General features: G+C 41.1%; 1 pseudogene; it reads left to right on the top strand.

Moving 5' to 3' along the window:
* Positions 1-6,871: 6,871 nt before the first annotated feature.
* Positions 6,872-9,603, top strand: LOC110297982 (S-adenosylmethionine synthase pseudogene; annotated as a pseudogene).
* Positions 9,604-10,530: the final 927 nt, after the last annotated feature.

Raw genomic sequence — 10,530 nt, 5'->3', positions numbered from 1 at the left:
GAACTAACCAGTACCCCGGAGCTCTTGTCTCTAGCTGCATATGTATGGAAAGATGGCCTAGTCGGCCATCACTGGAAAGAGAGGCCCATTGGACTTGCAAACTTTATATGCCCCAATATAGGGGAATGGTAGGGCCAAAAGAATGGGAATGGGTGGGTAGGGAAGTGGGGGGCGCTATGGGGGACTTTTGGGATAGCATTGGAAATGTAATTGTGGAAAATATGTAATAAAAAATATTAAAATTAAAAAAATTAATCTGATTTATGATATTGTTTATCAAGGCATCTGAAAAGACTTCAAAATATTGTAAATGATTAATGGCCACATTAGCAATTGTGTCACTAACGTTATTATGTTACTCATTTTCTGATTATCCTCACTCGAAACTGTATTCTGTTCTACTATAGTCTATCTGCCTGGCTACCATGACCAGACACAAAGCCTCTCTGCAGGTACAGTACTCATGTCGCTGTGAGTGAATGGATGAATGCAGTCTACCTAATTCTGTGGTTTAGTAAGAAAGGCATGCACTAATTTTGGACCCCTGACTGTTCATCTTCGGTTGGCTCTCCAGGTTCAAGTTACAACCAACAAAATTATCCAGCATGGCCTTGACCATGACTCATTCAGACACTGTTACCTGAATTAATTTACACTAGTCAAATGCAAGGAGACAGTTATTAATAAGAATTTTAGAAAATAAAACTTCTTCTCTGCAAGGGATATATACTTTCCACCACTGGACTCTAAATCAAGTCCTAGCCATAACAACTAATATTAAGAAATTAAACACTCTTCTTACCAGCCCTAACAGGAATCTGTATCAGCTGTATTAGCTGCAATATAAGTTGTAACAAACAAACATGATTCAATAATAATATGAGCTTATTTATAACTCACATAAAGTCCAGGATTAGTTTTTAATTATTTTATTTATTTAACCAGGATCATTTTTAATTTCATTGCTTACTAAGACATCTTTATTTTTATAATGATCACTTTTTTGGAAGTACAATTAACACAAAATATATTATAGTTATCTAAAAGATATAGCTACAAAAGGAAACACATTGTATCATCTGTAAATTATCTTTCTATGCTTGGCTACCCTCCTCCATGATCTTTTTCTTCTCCTGCTATACTCTGAAGATGCCACTTTTCAGTTTATCGTTATGCTGTGATAGTTTCTGGTTTACAGAACTTCAAAGGCCCAAAATTACACAGGATAATGTCTACTGGTCTTCTTCACAGAATAATTACTGTGAGATAAATACACATTATTCCAAGTATCTGTGATTACTTCTTATTGCTAAGTAAAATCCAGTCTATAAATGCATATAGGGCTGTTTTCAGTTTAGATTAGAAATAAATTTAACATACCCATATATAATTGCCTGGGTATATGCTTTCAGTCCTTATAGGTGAATACTTAGAACTAAAATATATGCTTCATGTCTGTTTAACAGTTTAAGAAAACTACAAGATAATTTTCCAATTGGGTTCTGAATTTTATATTACCATTAAATGCTTTCTTTTTAGGTTTCTTTTAAGTTGGTCTTACTGTCTTTACTACCATTACCTTGTGAATTTTCTTCATTCTGATCATTATAGTTTTTATATTTTAAGGCATTTTTCTTTTCAATACATTCTAATAACTCATTGAATATTTGGGACAGAGTTAGTATAACTACTAATTTCTTTGTCTAGTGTTTCTATGATCAGTGTTACTCCTGCAAAGGCTTTCAGTATGTATTGGCTAGTTTTGTGTCAACTTGACACAGCTGGAGTTATCACAGAGAAAGGAGCTTCAGTTGGGGAAATGCTTCCATGAGATACAACTGTCAGGCATTTTCTCAATTAGTGATCAAGGGGGAAAGGCCCCTTGTGGGTGGGACCATCTCTGGGCTGGTAGTCTTGGTTCTATAAGAGAGCAGGCTGAGCAAGCCAGGGGAAGCAAGCCAGTAAAGAACATCCCTTCTATGGCCTCTGCGTCAGCTCCTGCTTTCTGACCTGCTTGAGTTCCAGTCCTGACTTCTTTAGGTGATGAACGGCAATGTGGAAATGTAAGCTGAATAAACCCTTTCCTCCCCAACTTGCTTCTTGGTCATGATGTTTTGTCTAGGAATAGAAACCCTGACTAAGACAAATTGGTACCAGCAGAGTGGGGTATTCCCGTGACAACCCGACCATGTTTTGGGGAGGACTGTGGAAGGACTTTGGAACTTTGGGCTTGAAGATCCATTCGTTGTTAAGAGCTCTGTCAGATGTTGTGTAAGAGCTTGGAAGATAATGTTGAGAACAGTGCAGAGGATGGAGGCCTGGGTTGTGAAATTTCAGAGGGAAGATTAAAGACTCTTTTCAGGGCCATTGCTGTTTTGATTGTGAAGATTCTGTAGTTCTGGTTAGCTGGGGCTGAAGAGTCAGCTGTGATTAACAAGATACCAGAACTACTAAAGCAAAAACTTTGCATTACTGGGACTATTGATGCTGGTTAGCTGGAGCTAAGAAATTAGCGATGATTAAGAAGAGACCAGCATCGTTGAGGTGACATCTTCTGGGAAGTGTTTTCTGAAAGCACAAAGTGGCTGTGTTCCAGAGATAGCCAAGGCTGTACTCCTGTTGCAGTGGGACTTGGTAATGTGTAAGAGTCACCCAGGTGGTACTGGTTAAGAAGGCATGAAGGAGTCACACAGAGCAGCTGAGAGAGGCCATGGAAGGCCATTGGTGAAGGTGCAGCCTCAGTTGCAATTGAAGGCCCAGGACTGAAGGGGTCATGCAGTGTTTTGGAGATGCCAGTACCATGAGATGACCACCAAGAGCAGCAGTAGCAGTGGAGTACAGGCATCTGGAGCCTAGAGGACGACGCATGTGCTACAAAGGGCATGGCTGGAGAAGTGACCCAAGCCCTTAGAGGAGCCCAGAAGATCGTGAGTTGGATCCCAAACATTGGATGGTTGGAGATTGATTTTTGCTTTTGATTGTGACTGTGCCCTGATATTTTCCCTCTTGAAGGAAGAAACTGTTTTAGTGGAGCCTTTTAATTGTAAAAAGACTTTTAATTGTAAAAAGACTTTGGATTTTTAAAAGAGATGGATATTTTAAAGAGATTGAAATTTTAAGAATATGTAAAGACTGTGGGACGTTTAAAGTTATTTAGACCTTGGGGATGAATAAGAATGTAAGGGTTGAGGCTTACTAGTGATGTGTTTGTGTGTCAAGTTGACAAGGGGTCAATTGTATTGGCTAGTTTTGTGTCAACTTGACACAGCTGGAGTTATCACAGAGAAAGGAGCTTCAGTTGAGGAAATGCCTCCATGAGATACAACTGTCAGGCATTTTCTCAATTAGTGATCAAGGGGGAAAGGCCCCTTGTGGGTGGGACCATCTCTGGGTTCGTAGTCTTGGTTCTATAAGAGAGCAGGCTGAGCAAGCCAGGGGAAGCAAACCAGTAAAGAACATCCCTCCATGGCCTCTGCATCAGCTCCTGCTCCCTGACCTGCTTGAGTTCCAGTCCTGACTTCTTTCAGTGATGAACAGCAATGTGGAAATGTAAGCTGAATAAACCCTTTCCTCCCCAACTTGCTTCTTGGTCATGATGTTTTGTCCAGGAATAGAAACCCTGACTAAGACACAGTAGAATGGTTTCGCTTTTTATTGTGGACAGTATTTTCCTGCTTCTTTGAATCTATGGACATTTTTATTGGATGCCAAATATAGTAGTTTATTGAGGCTTGATAGGTGCTGGATACTGTTGTATTCCTGCAAAATCCTTGACAGCTGACCCATAAATAGTTATGGCAAGTAGAAGCAGTCTTATTTTTTAAAACTCATTTTTAAATATTTAGTAGGCAGACAGAGATAAGCTATTTTTACTCAACTACAGTGACAGGACCTTTCTGAAAACTATACTGCAAACCACATGAACTATAACAGTTGTCGATTAGGTGGTACACACAAGCTTTGGTTCTAGTCTTATTGTTTCCAGCATTGTTTTTCTTGAATTAATAGTTCTTCAAGCTCAGACAGTTCTTTCACCTATATTCACTGGTCAGTAATGAATACTCAAGATATGCATATGTATCCTGTGCATACCTTCTAAACTCTGGCAGCATAGCTCTACCGTTCCGATGCTCTACTCTGTGACCTCTACCTATCTTTTTTTGGTCTAACTTTCATCTCTGAATACTTAGAGAATGTTCAAGGCCCTACCTTAACTCCCTCTCCATACATTAGGTCTTGAAATTGTCAGTAAACTCGAATGGGCCAGGGCTTGCCTTATTCACCATCTCTTAGATTGCTATTCTTCATTGCTTAATACCAATGCCCAGTATTTAGGCAGCTAATGCTTCAAGTATTTCATTTGGTTTTCTTTTTAAGAAGGGTACATTTGGATCCTATCTTCCATTCCTTCTTTTTTCCATTTTGTTTTAAATGGATATTTTCTTTACTTACATTTCAAATGTTATCCCTTTTCCCAGTTCCCCACCTCCCGGAAACCCCCTATTCCATCCTCCCTCCCCCTGCTTCAATGAGGGTCTTCCTCCACCCACTCCCATCTCCTCACCCTCCATTCCCCTACACTGGGGCATCTATTGAACCTTCATAGGACCAAAGACCTCTCCTCCCATTGATGCATGGCAATATGCAGCTGGAGCCATGTTTACTCCTTGGTTGATGGCTTAGTCCTGGGAACTCTGGAGAATCTGGTTGATTGATATTGTTGCTCTTCCTATAGGGTTGCAACCCCCCTCAACTGCTTCATTGCTTTCTCCAACTCCTCTAATGGGAACCCCAGGCTCAGTTCAATGGTTGTTTGTGAGCATTTGCCTCTGTATTTGTAAGGTGCTTGCAAGGTCTCTTAGGAGACAGCCATATCAGGCTCTTTTCAGCATGCACTTCGTGGCATCCACAATATTGTCTAGGTTTGGTGACTGTATATGAATCCCAGGTGGGTCAGTATCTGGATGGCCTTCCCTTTAGTCTCTGCTCTATAATTTATCTTCATGTTTACTCTTATAACTATTTTGTACCCCTTCTAAGAAGGACCAAAGAACCCACACTTTGGTCTTCCTTCTTCTTGAGCTTCTTGTGATCTGTGAATTGTATCTTGGGCATTTGGAGCTTTTGGACTAATATCCACTTATCAGTGAATGCACATCATGTGTGGGTTTTTTGTTGTTGGATTACCTCACTCAGGATGATATTTTCTAGTTCCATCCATTTGTTTAAGAATTTTATGAATTAACCTTTTTAATAGCTGAGTAGTACTCCATTGTGTAAATGTAATCACATTTTTCTGTATTCATTCCTCTGTTGAGGAACATGTGCATTCTTTCCAGCTTCTGGCTATTGTAAATAAGGCTGCTAGGAACATAGTGGAGCATGTGTCCTTATTACATGTTGGAGCATTCTGGGTATATGGCCAGGAGTGGCATAGCTGGGTCTTTGGGTAGTACTATGTTCAATTTTCTGAGGAACTGCCAAACTGATTTCCAGCATAGTTGTACTAGCTTGCAATCCCACCAGCAATGGAGAAGTGTTCCTCTTTTCTCCTTCTCCACATCCTTGCCAGCATCTGCTGTTACCTGAGTTTTTGATTTTAGACATTCTGACTCATTTGAGGTAGAATCTCAGGGTTGTTTTGATTTGCATTTTCCTAACGACCAAGGATATTGTACATTTCTTTAAGTGCTTCTCAGCCATTTGATATTCCTCAGTTGAAAATTCTTTGTTTAGCTCTGTACCCCATTTTTAAATAGGGTTATTTAATTCTTGGGAGTCTAGCTTATGGAGTTCTTAGTATATATTGGATATTAACCCTCCTTCAGATGTAGGATTAGTCAGATCTTTTCCCAATCTGTTGGTTGCCATTTTGTTCTATTGACAGTGTCCTTTGCTTTACAGAAGCTTTTCAATTTTATGAGTACCCACTTGTGAGTTGTAGATCTTAGAGCATAAGACATTGGGGTTCTGTTTGGAAATTTTCCCCTGTGCCCATGTGTTCAAGTTTCTTTCCCACTTTCTCCTATATAAGTTTCAGTGTATATGGTTTTATGTGAAGACCCTTGATCTACTTGGACTTGAGCTTTGTACAAAGAGATAAGAACTGATTGATTTGCATTTTTCTACATGCTGACCATTTGAACCAGCACCATTTGTTGAAAGTGATGTCTTTCTTCCACTGGATGGTTTTAACTCCTTTGTCAAATATCAAGTGACAAGATATGTGTGGGTTTCCAACTCAAATGGGCTCACAACTATCTATAACTCTCAGTTCCAGGGAATCTGATGCCTTATTTTGACCTCCATGAATGCTAGATCTTAAGGGAGGGAGGGAGGCAAAAATGGTAACAGAATACATGTCACACGAAAATAGAAAAAAGAACCTTTTAGGCATCAACCAGAAAGATGGGGGCAGAGAAAATGGAAGATTTGTAAGAGAAGATGAAGACTATGAAAGAAATACAATGAAATGCATGTAAAGATGTGGGGAGGATGTGGAAGAAGGGAGGACTGGAAGAGAAAACTGGGATTGGTGGGGGGTGGGGCATCCCTGGACAAGCTGGGACATGGGGAGACTCCCTGAAACCCGTGAAGGTGACCCTATCTGGGATCCTGGCACTGGGGGATGTGGAACCTTAAATGGCTACCTCCAGTGATCAGCCAAGATGACAAGGCATTCAACCCACATTTTGCCATCCTTTCATGCAGGGATGAAGATGAAGCAGGAGTTGAAGGAGTGTACAGCCAATGGCTGGTCCAGATTGGGACACATGTCATGGGAGAGAATCTACCCTGAAACTATTAATGATGCTCTCCGGTACTTGTAGACAGGAAATGAGCATGGCTGTCCTCTGGGAGGTTTCACCCCATGATTGAAAGAAACAGATACAGAGACCCAGAACCAAACATTGAGAGGAGCCCAGATATTCTTAAAGAAGGCAGGGAGGAAGAACTGGACAAGTTAAAGGGTTCAAGTACACCATGAGAAAATCTACAGAATTATCTATCTTGTGCCCATAGGGACTCACAGAGACTGAACTACCAACCAAAGAGCATGCGTGTGATGAAACTCTCTTCTGAAAATGTGTGACAGTTGGTCTTCAAGAGGGACCTCTGGCAACTGGGGCAAGGGCTAACTCTAACCTTTTTGTCTTCCTTTGGGCCTCTTTCAGCTGATAGAGCTGTCTTGTCTATGCTCAGTGGGAGGGGAGATGCCTGGTTCTACTGCAGTTTGATGTGCTGGGGTAAGTTGATACCCACTTCTACAAGGAACCTGGACTATTCTTCAGTATTTCTAAACATCACTCTGAAGCTTGAGTTATTTTTACTTTTTAAAATTTTTCTTTTTTTTAAGATTTATTATTTTATTTTACGTATACACTGTAACATACAGTGTATGTTACATGTATACAGGTAGTTGTGAGCCTTCATTTGGTTGTTGAGAATTGAATTTAGGACCTTTGCTCACTCTGGTTGGCCCCACTCAGTCCCTGATTGTTCTGGCCCAAAGATATATTTATTATTATAAATAAGTACACTGTAGCTGTCTTCAGATGAGGGCGTCAGATCTCATTACAGGTGGTTGTGAGCCACCATGTAGTTTCTGAAATTTGAATTCAGGACCCTCGGAAGAGTAGTCAGTGCTCTTACCCTCTGAGCCATCTCACCGCCCGTTTTGTTTGTTTGTTTGTTTTTTCTTTCTTTTAAAAATTTTTTATTTTCAGGACATCTATCATCCTTAATGTTAAAAGATGTCTCCCAGGACCCCACTGTGAACAATACATAGGAAAGTTATTTTATATTCAGCTATTATTATCAAAGCCTCTTAAAAAAATTCAATTTTGAATTCTAAAATTAGTTATCTTTTGCATTTCTTTGGGTCCTTAAATTCTGAAATCCATCTGCTTTTATCCAGGATTGAAAACTATTCCCCTCCGTTCGCTCCGAATCTCCAGCCTGCTGAAAGCTGAAGCAATCCTCCCTCTGTGTTCTCCGCAGGCCTCCACCTCACCGCTGCTCTGTCTCCTCAGAGTCGCCCTCTCTCACCACCACCCGCCAGGAACAGGCAGCTCGATGAGGCGTTCATCGAGGAGGGGACGTTCCTCTTTACTTCAGAGTCTGTAGGGGAAGGTCACCCAGATAAGATTTGTGACTAAATCAGTGATGCTGTCCTTGATGCACACCTTCAACAAGACTCTAATGCTAAAGTGGCTTGTGAAACTGTTGCTAAAACTGGAATGATCCTTCTTGCTGGGGAAATTACATCCAGAGCTGCCATTGATTACCAGAAAGTGGTTCGTGAAGCCATAAAGCACATTAGATATGATGACTCTTCCAAAGGGTTTGACTACAAGACTTGTAAAGTGTTGGTTGCCTTGGAACAACAGTCACCAGATACTGCCCACGGTGTTCATCTTGACGGGAATGAGGAAGACATTGGTGCAGGAGACCAGGGTTTGATGTTTGGTTATGACACTGATGAAACTGAAGAGTGTATGCCTTTAACCATTGTCTTAGCACACAAGCTAAATGCCAAACTGGCTGAACTACGACGCAATGGTACACTGCCTTGGTTACGCCCAGATTCTAAAACTCAAGTGACTGTGCAGTATATGCAAGATCGGGGTGCTGTGCTTCCCATCAGAGTCCACACGATTGTTATATCTATTCAGCATGATGAAGAAGTTTGTCTTGATGAGATGAGGGATGCTCTGAAGGAGAAAGTGATCAAGGCTGTTATACCTGCAAAAGACCTTGATGAGGATACAATTTACCACCTACAGACAAGTGGCAGATTTGTTATTGGTGGGCCTCAGGGTGATGCTGGCCTGAGTGGCCGAAAAATCATTGTGGATACTTATGGCGGTTGGGGAGCTCATGGAGAAGGGGCCTTTTCAGGAAAGGATTATACCAAAGTGGACCGTTCAGCTGCTTATGCTGCTCGTTTGGTGGCAAAATCCCTCGTTAAAGGAGGTTTGTGCAGGAGGGTTCTTGTTCAGGTCTCTTATGCTATTGGAGTTTCTCATCCATTGTCGATCTCCATTTTCCATTATGGCACTTCTCAGAAGAGTGAGAGAGAGCTATTAGAAATTGTAAAGAAGAATTTTGATCTTCGCCCTGGGGTCATTGTCAGGGATCTGGATCTGAAGAAGCCAATTTATCAGAGGACTGCAGCCTATGGCCACTTTGGTAGGGACAGCTTCCCATGGGAAGTGCCCAAAAAGCTTAAATATTGAAAGTGTTAGCCTTTTTCCCCCAGACTTGTTGGCGTAGGTTACAGAGAAGCCTTCAAGCTCTGAGGGAAAGGGCCTTCTTCCTAAATCTTTCTGTCCTCTTTCAGCTCCTGATCAGTTGCAGTCACTCTAATCAATGACATGAATTTTAGCTTTTGTGGGGGACTGTAAATTGGGCTTGCTATTCTGTCCCTAGGTGTTTTGTTCACCATTATAATGGATATAGTGAGCATAGGTGACCCATGTAACTGCCTAGAAACAAACACTGTAGTGAATAATGCTTTGAAATCGAACCTTTGTGCCCTATCACCTAATCCTCCAAAGTCCTAATTGCAATTACCTTCCCACCAGATGCTGAAAATATCCTTGTACTGTGCACATAAAGTACTTGTAGTTTGACTATAGACTCTAGCAATGTCACAGCCCTGTCAGCATGAATCTGTAATGTCTTGAGCTCTATTTATTGAATGTGAAGCCCCTGCCCTTATCCTCCCTGTAACTCATTTCTAATTATGTATTTCTTTATCAGGGAGTGTTCCTATCCAATCAATCTTGCATGAAATGAAAGTTTCAGTTGGAGCTCTAGCCTGACTTTGAAAAAAAAAAAAAGAAGGCAGTTACAATTAAACCATCTCCCTGGTGCTTATGCTATTAATTGCCACCTCAAACAGCACCAAATCAAAATCTCTCCACTTTTCAGCTGTCTTTGGAGGACGTACGTAATAGTAATAAGGTTTTATTTAGTAAACCAACCCTATGCATGGTTTCAGCACTAGCCAAACCTCACCAACTTTTAGTCTAGAAAAACAGGCATTTGGCCCCCTTGTGATACACGGAGAAGTCACAGGGCAGTACCTGAGGGTCTGTAGGTTGCACACTTTGGTACCAGGTAACGTCTTTTTCTTTATAAGAAAGAGTACTCCACACTGCACAGTAGCTCCTCCCAGGGTTTTAACTTTCTTTTGTTTTCAAAACCAGCTCCAATGAGCTTTCTGAACAGCTGGTGTGGCTACAGAGAAACCAGCTTCCTTCAGAGAGCAGTGCTTTTGGCGGGGAGGAGGAAATCCCTTCATACTTGAACATTTTCTAATTGCTTATTTATTGTATTCTGGGGTATGGCATAAGTACAGAGAAGCCATCACCTCAGATGGCAGCTTTTAAAAGATTTTTTTTTTCTTCAACACCATGAATTCCTTTAACATGTTTCCAGCATTCCCAGGTAGGCCAAGGTGTCCTACAGAAAAACCTTGGGTTAGACCTACAGGGGGTCCGGCTGGTGTTAACAGAAGGGAGG

This window comes from Mus caroli, unplaced genomic scaffold (genome assembly GCF_978045245.1).
Source record: "Mus caroli unplaced genomic scaffold, Mus_caroli_1 scaffold_8, whole genome shotgun sequence".
NCBI lineage: Eukaryota > Metazoa > Chordata > Mammalia > Rodentia > Muridae > Mus > Mus caroli.
This window is presented reverse-complemented; position numbering and strand designations above follow the sequence as displayed.